Consider the following 10986-nt stretch of genomic DNA (forward strand, 5'->3'; position numbering starts at 1 on the left):
TAGAGGTCGTTTCTTGTCCGGTTGCCCTGTCTTCGACCTGGGAACCCAATTTTGGTCCTCGGGTCCCATTTTTTTTTGTCTCGCATCCCACTTTTGGCCTGTGGCCTTTTCGGGGTCGATTCTCGTTTTGGGCATCAGAGCATGTTTCTTCTCCTAAAACCCAATATTTGTTTATTAAGTCTCGGAACACATTTTTGTTCTCGTGGACCCATCATGGGTCTTGGAACGCATTTGTGGTCCTTGGGTCCCATTTTGCATCCCGAAACTTGTGTTTTGGTGCTTGATCCCTATTTTGGGTGCCCACCTTGCACCAAGTGCGCACCCGGGGCAAACCGAGCGCCTTGGTGCACCGGGGCAAGATCGAGCGTGCACCCGAGGCGCCCCGAACATGCACCAAGGTGCACTCGGCCCACATGTGAGCGCAGGTCGTTGCGCCCGAGGTGGTGTGTGGGCACCGCGTTGCAGACGGGACACTGCACGCACACGACGCCCCCTCCAGGTGCACGCACGTAGGCCGGGCCGGGTGCACACCCGACGCCCTAGCAAGGTGCGCGCACCCGGGCAGGGCTCACACTTGGCGAACGGGGCGCACTTCGCGAGGGAGGGTGTGCACCTCGACGGGGGTGGGTGGCCGGGGTGGATTCGCACGTGGGTCGCGGTTTGCTAAGTACACACTGCGACAAGCTCATAACGGGTGCGATCATACCAGCGTTAGTGCACCGGATCCCATCAGAACTCCGCAGTTAAGCGCGCTTGGGCCGGAGTAGTACTGGGATGGGTGACCTCCCGGGAAGTCCCGGTGTTGCACCCTTTTTTAGTTTTTCGCCGGGCGTCGCAATGCTATTTGAATAAACCTTTTGCCCGTTTGCGTTCTCGTCGGGGCCGGGCCGGGCCGGGGTGCGCTGCCCGCACTACCGCGCGCGCGGGGGGCGACACCGAGCGCGCACCCGAGGCGCCCCGAGCACACAGGCCACGGTGCAACCCGGGCGTTGTGCGCGCACCCCGGTGCGCCCGAGGTGCTGCGCGCGCACCCAGGTGAAATCGGTGTGCACCTCGGCCAGTGCGCGCTCGGTCGAGTCGCGCACGTTGGCCAAGGTGCACGGTGATGTTTCTTACTCTAAGGTTCCGCACCAGACGCCCGGGACAGGTGAGCGAAGCTGGGCGGGGCCGGGTGCGCGGCCGGGGCAGGTGCACGCAGCTGGAGAGAGCTTTGGAGCACACTTCGGAGCGCACCAATGATGCGCTCCATTCAAAAGTTTCCTGAAAAGGCAAAAAAAGTTGAGATTATAGAATTTCCCACTTGAGAGATTGTAAAAAAAAAAAATTTAAAATGAAGGAAACGCGGGTGCCAAGGTGTGCGCAGCCCAGCCAAGGTGTGCGCACCAAGGCGCCCACCCTGGCGAAGGTGCACGCAAGGTGCGCACCCGAGGCAAACCGGACAATTAACCCAACTTTCGACTTCGCGCGCACCTTGGAGCGCACTTCGGAGCGCTCCTTGGTGCGCACCAATCTTGGGCACCTCGGAGTGCACCATGGCGCCCACCAAGGTGCGCACCCGGGGCAAACCGAGCTCCGACTTCGTGCGCACCTTGGAGCGCACGAAAGGTGCGCACCATGGCGCCCACCAAGGTGCGCAGCCCAGCCAAGGCGTGCGCATCAAGGTGCGCACCCTGGCGAAGGTGCGCACCCGGGGCAAACCGAGCTCCGACTTCGTGCGCACCTTGGAGCGCACAAAAGGTGCGCAACCCAGCCAAGGTGTGCGCACCCCGGTCAAACCGAGCTCCGAATCGTGCGCACCAGAGGTGCACGCCATCGTGCGCACCTTGGAGCACACTTCGGAGCCCTCCTTGGTGCGCGCCGATGTTGCGCACCTCGGAGCGCACCCGGGGAAAACAATGCAATTAACCCGACTTTCGACTTCGTGGGCACCTCGGAGCGCTCTCGGGTTCGCACCTCGGAGCACACCGAGGTGCGCACCTTTGATGCGCTGCCTTCACCAATTTCCAGAAAAGGCAAGAAAACATTGAGAAGGTGTGCGCACCGAGGTGCCCACCCTGGCGAAGGTGCACGCGAGGTGCGCACCCGGGGCAAACCGGGCTCCGACTTCGTGCACGCCGCACCTTGGAGCACACTTCGGAGCGCTCCTTGGTGCGCACCAGGGCGCGCAACCCAGCCGAGGTGCCCACCCCGGCGAAGGTGCACGCGAGGTGCGCACCCGGGGCAAACCGGGCTCCGACTTCGTGCACGCCATGGTGCCCACCGCGGCGAAGGTGCACGCGAGGTGCGCACCCGGGGCAAACCGGGCTCCGACTTCGTGCACGCCGCACCTTGGAGCACACTTCGGAGCGCTCCTTGGTGCGCACCATGGTGCCCACCAGGGCGCGCAACCCCGCCGAAGGTGCACGCGAGGTGCGCACCCGGGGCAAACCGGGCTCCGACTTCGTGCACGCCGCACCTTGGAGCACACTTCGGAGCGCTCCTTGGTGCGCACCATGGTGCCCACCAGGGCGCGCAACCCCGCCGAAGGTGCACGCGAGGTGCGCACCCGGGGCAAACCGGGCTCCGACTTCGTGCACGCCATGGTGCGCACCGCGGCGAAGGTGCGCACCCGGGGCAAACCGGGCTCCGACTTCGTGCACGCCGCACCTTGGAGCACACTTCGGAGCGCTCCTTGGTGCGCACCAGGGCGCGCAACCCAGCCGAGGTGCCCACCCCGGCGAAGGTGCACGCGAGGTGCGTACCCGGGGCAAACCGGGCTCCGACTTCGTGCACGCCGCACCTTGGAGCACACTTCGGAGCGCTCCTTGGTGCGCACCATGGTGCCCACCAGGCCGCGCAACCCAGCCAAGGTGTGCGCACCAAGGTGCACGCGAGGTGCGCACCCGGGGCAAACCGGGGTCCGACTTCGTGCACGCCGCACCTTGGAGCACACATCGGGGCGCTCCCGGGTTCGCACCGGCGTTGCGCACCGTGGTGGGCACCTCGGAGCACACCAAGGTGGGCAGCGAGGTGCGCACCTTTGATGCGATGCCTTCACTAATTTCCATAAAAGGCAAAAAAAAAACGAGATTTTAAAATTTCCGTTTTGAAAGATAGTGAGAAAAAGGGAATGCTGGTGCCATCTTGAGCCCGCCCTGGTGCGCAGCCCAGCCAAGGTGTGCGCACCAAGGTGCCCACCCTGGCGAAGGTGCGCGCCCGGGCAATTAACCCAACTTCCAACTTCGCGCGCGCCAGGGTGGGAGCGCACCCAACAACCGGGCCTGGGAAGAGCCAATGCGAGAAACCCCACCAAACGCTCTGACAAAAAAAGAGGGGGCGCTCCAGTAACCCCGCTTCGGAGCGCACCCTGGGCAAACCCAGCCAAGGTGCCCACCCCGGCCAAGGTGCAGGCGAGGTGCGCACCCGGGGCAAACCGGGCTCCGACAACGTGCACGCCGCACCTTGGAGCACACTTCGTAGCGCTCCCGGGTGCGCACCTCAGAGCACACCAAGGTGGGCAGCGAGGTGCGCACCTTTGATGCGCTGCCTTCACTAATTTCCAGAAAAGGCAAAAAAAAAAGGAGATTTTAAAATTTCCGTTTTGAAAGATAGTGAAAAAAACGGAACGCGCGTGCCATCTTGAGCCCGCCCTGGTGCGCAGCCCAGGTAAGGTGCCCACCCTGGCAAAGGTGCGCACCCGGGCAATTAACCCTACTTCCGACTTCGTGCGCGCCAGGGTGGCAACCGGGCCTCGGAAGAGCCAATGCGAGAAACCCCACCAAACGCTCCGACAAAAAAAGAGGCGGCGCTCCAATAACCCCGCTTCGGAGCGCAGCCGGGGCAAACCCAGCCAAGGTGCCCACCCCGACGAAGGTGCACGCGAGGTGCGCACCCGGGGCAAACCGGGCTCCGACAACGTGCACGCAGCACCTTGGAGCACACTTCGAAGCACTCCCGGGTGCCCACCGGCGTTGCGCACCGTGGTGGGCAGCGAGGTGCGCACCTTTGATGCGCTGCCTTCACTAATTTCCAGAAAAAGGCAAAAAAAAATGAGATTTTAAAATTTCCGTTTTGAAAGATAGTGAAAAAAAAGGAACGCGGGTGCCATCTTGAGCCCGCCCTGGTGCGCAGCCCAGGCAAGGCATGCGCACCAAGGTGCCCACCCGAGGTGCACACCCGGGGCAAACCGGGCTCCGACTTCGTGCAGGCCGCACCTTGGAGCACACTTCGGAGCGCTCCTTGGTGCGCACCATGGTGCCCACCAGGGCGCGCAACCCAGCCAAGGTCTGCACACCAAGGTGCCCACCCCGGCGAAGGTGCACGCGAGGTGCGCACCCGGGGCAAACCGGGCTCCGACTTCGTGCACGCCATGGTGCCCACCGCGGCGAAGGTGCACGCGAGGTGCGCACCCGGGGCAAACCGGGCTCCGACTTCGTGCACGCCGCACCTTGGAGCACACTTCGGAGCGCTCCTTGGTGCGCACCATGGTGCCCACCAGGGCGCGCAACCCAGCCAAGGTGTGCGCACCAAGGTGCACGCGAGGTGCGCACCCGGGGCAAACCGGGGTCCGACTTCGTGCACGCCGCACCTTGGAGCACACATCGGAGCGCTCCCAGGTTCGCACCAGCGTTGCGCACCTTTGATGCGCTGCCTTCACTAATTTCCAGAAAAGGCAAAAAAAAACGAGATTTTAAAATTTCCGTTCTGAAAGATAGTGAAAAAAACGGAACGCGGGTGCCATCTTGAGCCCTTCCTGGTGCGCAGCCCAGGCAAGTTGTGCGCACCAAGGTGCCCACCCTGGCGGAGGTGCGCGCCCGGGGCAATCCGGGCTCCGACTTCGTGCACTGCATGGTGCCCACCAAGGCGCGCAACCCAGCCAAGGTGCCCACCGCAGCGAAGGTGCACGCGAGGTGCGCACGCGAGGTGCACACCCGGGGCAAACCGGGCTCCGACTTCGTGCACGCCGCACCTTGGAGCACACTTCAGAGCGCTCCTTGGTGCGCACCAGGGCGCGCAACCCAGCCGAGGTGCCCACCCCGGCGAAGGTGCACGCGAGGTGCGCACCCGGGGCAAACCGGGCTCCGACTTCGTGCACGCCATGGTGCCCACCGCGGCGAAGGTGCGCACCCGGGGCAAACCGGGCTCCGACTTCGTGCACGCCGCACCTTGGAGCACACTTCGGAGCGCTCCTTGGTGCGCACCATGGTGCCCACCAGGCCGCGCAACCCAGCCAAGGTGTGCGCACCAAGGTGCACGCGAGGTGCGCACCCGGGGCAAACCGGGGTCCGACTTCGTGCACGCCGCACCTTGGAGCACACATCGGGGCGCTCCCGGGTTCGCACCGGCGTTGCGCACCGTGGTGGGCACCTCGGAGCACACCAAGGTGGGCAGCGAGGTGCGCACCTTTGATGCGATGCCTTCACTAATTTCCATAAAAGGCAAAAAAAAAACGAGATTTTAAAATTTCCGTTTTGAAAGATAGTGAGAAAAAGGGAATGCTGGTGCCATCTTGAGCCCGCCCTGGTGCGCAGCCCAGCCAAGGTTTGCGCACCAAGGTGCCCACCCTGGCGAAGGTGCGCGCCCGGGCAATTAACCCAACTTCCAACTTCGCGCGCGCCAGGGTGGGAGCGCACCCAACAACCGGGCCTGGGAAGAGCCAATGCGAGAAACCCCACCAAACTCTCTGACAAAAAAAGAGGGGGCGCTCCAGTAACCCCGCTTCGGAGCGCACCCTGGGCAAACCCAGCCAAGGTGCCCACCCCGGCCAAGGTGCAGGCGAGGTGCGCACCCGGGGCAAACCGGGCTCCGACAACGTGCACGCCGCACCTTGGAGCACACTTCGTAGCGCTCCCGGGTGCGCACCTCAGAGCACACCAAGGTGGGCAGCGAGGTGCGCACCTTTGATGCGCTGCCTTCACTAATTTCCAGAAAAGGCAAAAAAAAAAGGAGATTTTAAAATTTCCGTTTTGAAAGATAGTGAAAAAAACGGAACGCGCGTGCCATCTTGAGCCCGCCCTGGTGCGCAGCCCAGGTAAGGTGCCACCCTGGCAAAGGTGCGCACCCGGGCAATTAACCCTACTTCCGACTTCGTGCGCGCCAGGGTGGCAACCGGGCCTCGGAAGAGCCAATGCGAGAAACCCCACCAAACGCTCCGACAAAAAAAGAGGCGGCGCTCCAATAACCCCGCTTCGGAGCGCAGCCGGGGCAAACCAAGCCAAGGTGCCCACCCCGACGAAGGTGCACGCGAGGTGCGCACCCGGGGCAAACCGGGCTCCGACAACGTGCACGCAGCACCTTGGAGCACACTTCGAAGCACTCCCGGGTGCCCACCGGCGTTGCGCACCGTGGTGGGCAGCGAGGTGCGCACCTTTGATGCGCTGCCTTCACTAATTTCCAGAAAAAGGCAAAAAAAAATGAGATTTTAAAATTTCCGTTTTGAAAGATAGTGAAAAAAAAGGAACGCGGGTGCCATCTTGAGCCCGCCCTGGTGCGCAGCCCAGGCAAGGCATGCGCACCAAGGTGCCCACCCGAGGTGCACACCCGGGGCAAACCGGGCTCCGACTTCGTGCAGGCCGCACCTTGGAGCACACTTCGGAGCGCTCCTTGGTGCGCACCATGGTGCCCACCAGGGCGCACCCGAGGCAAACCGGGCTCCGACTTCGTGCACGCCGCACCTTGGAGCACACATCGGAGCGCTCCCAGGTTCGCACCAGCGTTGCGCACCTTTGATGCGCTGCCTTCACTAATTTCCAGAAAAGGCAAAAAAAAACGATATTTTAAAATTTCCGTTCTGAAAGATAGTGAAAAAAACGGAACGCGGGTGCCATCTTGAGCCCTTCCTGATGCGCAGCCCAGGCAAGTTGTGCGCACCAAGGTGCCCACCCTGGCGGAGGTGCGCGCCCGGGGCAAACCGGGCTCCGACTTCGTGCACTGCATGGTGCCCACCAAGGCGCGCAACCCAGCCAAGGTGCCCACCGCAGCGAAGGTGCACGCGAGGTGCGCACCCGAGGTGCACACCCGGGGCAAACCGGGCTCCGACTTCGTGCACGCCGCACCTTGGAGCACACTTCAGAGCGCTCCTTGGTACGCACCAGGGCGCGCAACCCAGCCAAGGTGCTCACCCCGGCGAAGGTGCACGCGAGGTGCGCACCCGGGGCAAACCGGGCTCGGACTTCGTGCACGCCGCACCTTGGAGCACACATCGGAGCGCTCCCGGGTTCGCACCAGCATTGCGCACCTTTGATGCGCTGCCTTCACTAATTTCCAGAAAAGGCAAAAAAAAGAAAAAAATGAGATTTTAAAATTTCCGTTTTGAAAGATAGTGAAAAAAACGGAACGCGGGTGCCATCTTGAGCCCGCCCTGGTGTGCAGCCCAGGCAAGTTGTGCGCACCAAGGCACCCACCCTGGCCAAGGTGGGTCACGGGGTGGGTCCTAGGGTGGGTAACGGGGTGGGTACTAAGGTGCGTGCCAAGGTGGGTCATAGGGTGGGTGCCAAGGTGGGCACCAGGGTGGGTGTGCACCAACCCTAGCCAGGGTAGGTCACGGGGTGGTTGTCGGGGTGGGCGTCAAGGAGCCAAGGTGGGTGGCAAGTAGCCAAGTTGCGTGCCAAGGTGGGTGTCGGGGTGGGTGCCAAGGATCCAAGGTGGGTGCCAAGGAACCAAGGTGGGTGTCTGGGTGGGTGCCGAGGTGGGAGCCAGGGTGGGTCCCAAGGTGAGTGCAAAGGTGGGTGCCAGGGTCAAGGTGAGTGCCAATGTGGGTTCCAAGGTGCCAGGGTCAGGGTGAGTGCCAATGTGGGTTCAAAGGTGCTAAGTTGGGTGCGAGGTTGGGTGCGAGGGTGGGTGGGTGCCAAGGTGTGCTAGGTGGAAGCCCGGGTGGGTCGGCATCCCATGGGTGTCGAGTTGGGTGCCTGATGGGTGCTTCTTGTCAAGTTTTAGTCGTCGGGACTCATTTCGAGCCTTAGAGGTCGTTTCTTGTCCGGTTGCCCTGTCTTCGACCTGGGAACCCAATTTTGGTCCTCGGGTCCCATTTTTTTTTGTCTCGCATCCCACTTTTGGCCTGTGGCCTTTTCGGGGTCGATTCTCGTTTTGGGCATCAGAGCATGTTTCTTCTCCTAAAACCCAATATTTGTTTATTAAGTCTCGGAACACATTTTTGTTCTCGTGGACCCATCATGGGTCTTGGAACGCATTTGTGGTCCTTGGGTCCCATTTTGCATCCCGAAACTTGTGTTTTGGTGCTTGATCCCTATTTTGGGTGCCCACCTTGCACCAAGTGCGCACCCGGGGCAAACCGAGCGCCTTGGTGCACCGGGGCAAGATCGAGCGTGCACCCGAGGCGCCCCGAACATGCACCAAGGTGCACTCGGCCCACATGTGAGCGCAGGTCGTTGCGCCCGAGGTGGTGTGTGGGCACCGCGTTGCAGACGGGACACTGCACGCACACGACGCCCCCTCCAGGTGCACGCACGTAGGCCGGGCCGGGTGCACACCCGACGCCCTAGCAAGGTGCGCGCACCCGGGCAGGGCTCACACTTGGCGAACGGGGCGCACTTCGCGAGGGAGGGTGTGCACCTCGACGGGGGTGGGTGGCCGGGGTGGATTCGCACGTGGGTCGCGGTTTGCTAAGTACACACTGCGACAAGCTCATAACGGGTGCGATCATACCAGCGTTAGTGCACCGGATCCCATCAGAACTCCGCAGTTAAGCGCGCTTGGGCCGGAGTAGTACTGGGATGGGTGACCTCCCGGGAAGTCCCGGTGTTGCACCCTTTTTTAGTTTTTCGCCGGGCGTCGCAATGCTATTTGAATAAACCTTTTGCCCGTTTGCGTTCTCGTCGGGGCCGGGCCGGGCCGGGGTGCGCTGCCCGCACTACCGCGCGCGCGGGGGCGACACCGAGCGCGCACCCGAGGCGCCCCGAGCACACAGGCCACGGTGCAACCCGGGCGTTGTGCGCGCACCCCGGTGCGCCCGAGGTGCTGCGCGCGCACCCAGGTGAAATCGGTGTGCACCTCGGCCAGTGCGCGCTCGGTCGAGTCGCGCACGTTGGCCAAGGTGCACGGTGATGTTTCTTACTCTAAGGTTCCGCACCAGACGCCCGGGACAGGTGAGCGAAGCTGGGCGGGGCCGGGTGCGCGGCCGGGGCAGGTGCACGCAGCTGGAGAGAGCTTTGGAGCACACTTCGGAGCGCACCAATGATGCGCTCCATTCAAAAGTTTCCTGAAAAGGCAAAAAAAGTTGAGATTATAGAATTTCCCACTTGAGAGATTGTAAAAAAAAAAAATTTAAAATGAAGGAAACGCGGGTGCCAAGGTGTGCGCAGCCCAGCCAAGGTGTGCGCACCAAGGCGCCCACCCTGGCGAAGGTGCACGCAAGGTGCGCACCCGAGGCAAACCGGACAATTAACCCAACTTTCGACTTCGCGCGCACCTTGGAGCGCACTTCGGAGCGCTCCTTGGTGCGCACCAATCTTGGGCACCTCGGAGTGCACCATGGCGCCCACCAAGGTGCGCACCCGGGGCAAACCGAGCTCCGACTTCGTGCGCACCTTGGAGCGCACGAAAGGTGCGCACCATGGCGCCCACCAAGGTGCGCAGCCCAGCCAAGGCGTGCGCATCAAGGTGCGCACCCTGGCGAAGGTGCGCACCCGGGGCAAACCGAGCTCCGACTTCGTGCGCACCTTGGAGCGCACAAAAGGTGCGCAACCCAGCCAAGGTGTGCGCACCCCGGTCAAACCGAGCTCCGAATCGTGCGCACCAGAGGTGCACGCCATCGTGCGCACCTTGGAGCACACTTCGGAGCCCTCCTTGGTGCGCGCCGATGTTGCGCACCTCGGAGCGCACCCGGGGAAAACAATGCAATTAACCCGACTTTCGACTTCGTGGGCACCTCGGAGCGCTCTCGGGTTCGCACCTCGGAGCACACCGAGGTGCGCACCTTTGATGCGCTGCCTTCACCAATTTCCAGAAAAGGCAAGAAAACATTGAGAAGGTGTGCGCACCGAGGTGCCCACCCTGGCGAAGGTGCACGCGAGGTGCGCACCCGGGGCAAACCGGGCTCCGACTTCGTGCACGCCGCACCTTGGAGCACACTTCGGAGCGCTCCTTGGTGCGCACCAGGGCGCGCAACCCAGCCGAGGTGCCCACCCCGGCGAAGGTGCACGCGAGGTGTGCACCCGGGGCAAACCGGGCTCCGACTTCGTGCACGCCATGGTGCCCACCGCGGCGAAGGTGCACGCGAGGTGCGCACCCGGGGCAAACCGGGCTCCGACTTCGTGCACGCCGCACCTTGGAGCACACTTCGGAGCGCTCCTTGGTGCGCACCATGGTGCCCACCAGGGCGCGCAACCCCGCCGAAGGTGCACGCGAGGTGCGCACCCGGGGCAAACCGGGCTCCGACTTCGTGCACGCCGCACCTTGGAGCACACTTCGGAGCGCTCCTTGGTGCGCACCATGGTGCCCACCAGGGCGCGCAACCCCGCCGAAGGTGCACGCGAGGTGCGCACCCGGGGCAAACCGGGCTCCGACTTCGTGCACGCCATGGTGCGCACCGCGGCGAAGGTGCGCACCCGGGGCAAACCGGGCTCCGACTTCGTGCACGCCGCACCTTGGAGCACACTTCGGAGCGCTCCTTGGTGCGCACCAGGGCGCGCAACCCAGCCGAGGTGCCCACCCCGGCGAAGGTGCACGCGAGGTGCGTACCCGGGGCAAACCGGGCTCCGACTTCGTGCACGCCGCACCTTGGAGCACACTTCGGAGCGCTCCTTGGTGCGCACCATGGTGCCCACCAGGCCGCGCAACCCAGCCAAGGTGTGCGCACCAAGGTGCACGCGAGGTGCGCACCCGGGGCAAACCGGGGTCCGACTTCGTGCACGCCGCACCTTGGAGCACACATCGGGGCGCTCCCGGGTTCGCACCGGCGTTGCGCACCGTGGTGGGCACCTCGGAGCACACCAAGGTGGGCAGCGAGGTGCGCACCTTTGATGCGATGCCTTCACTAATTTCCATAAA

At 63.3% G+C, this 10986-nt stretch overlaps 2 non-coding genes across 2 annotated transcripts; both read left to right on the top strand.

The window, feature by feature from the left end:
* Positions 1–692: 692 nt before the first annotated feature.
* Positions 693–811, top strand: LOC131866345 (5S ribosomal RNA). The gene has a single exon (XR_009364964.1). It is a non-coding gene; the product is annotated as a 5S ribosomal RNA (ribosomal RNA).
* Positions 812–8629: 7818 nt separating this feature from the next.
* LOC131866362 (5S ribosomal RNA) lies at positions 8630–8748 on the top strand. The gene has a single exon (XR_009364980.1). It is a non-coding gene; the product is annotated as a 5S ribosomal RNA (ribosomal RNA).
* Positions 8749–10986: the final 2238 nt, after the last annotated feature.

Source organism: Cryptomeria japonica, unplaced genomic scaffold (genome assembly GCF_030272615.1).
Source record: "Cryptomeria japonica unplaced genomic scaffold, Sugi_1.0 HiC_scaffold_141, whole genome shotgun sequence".
In the NCBI taxonomy this organism is placed as follows: Eukaryota; Viridiplantae; Streptophyta; class Pinopsida; order Cupressales; family Cupressaceae; genus Cryptomeria; species Cryptomeria japonica.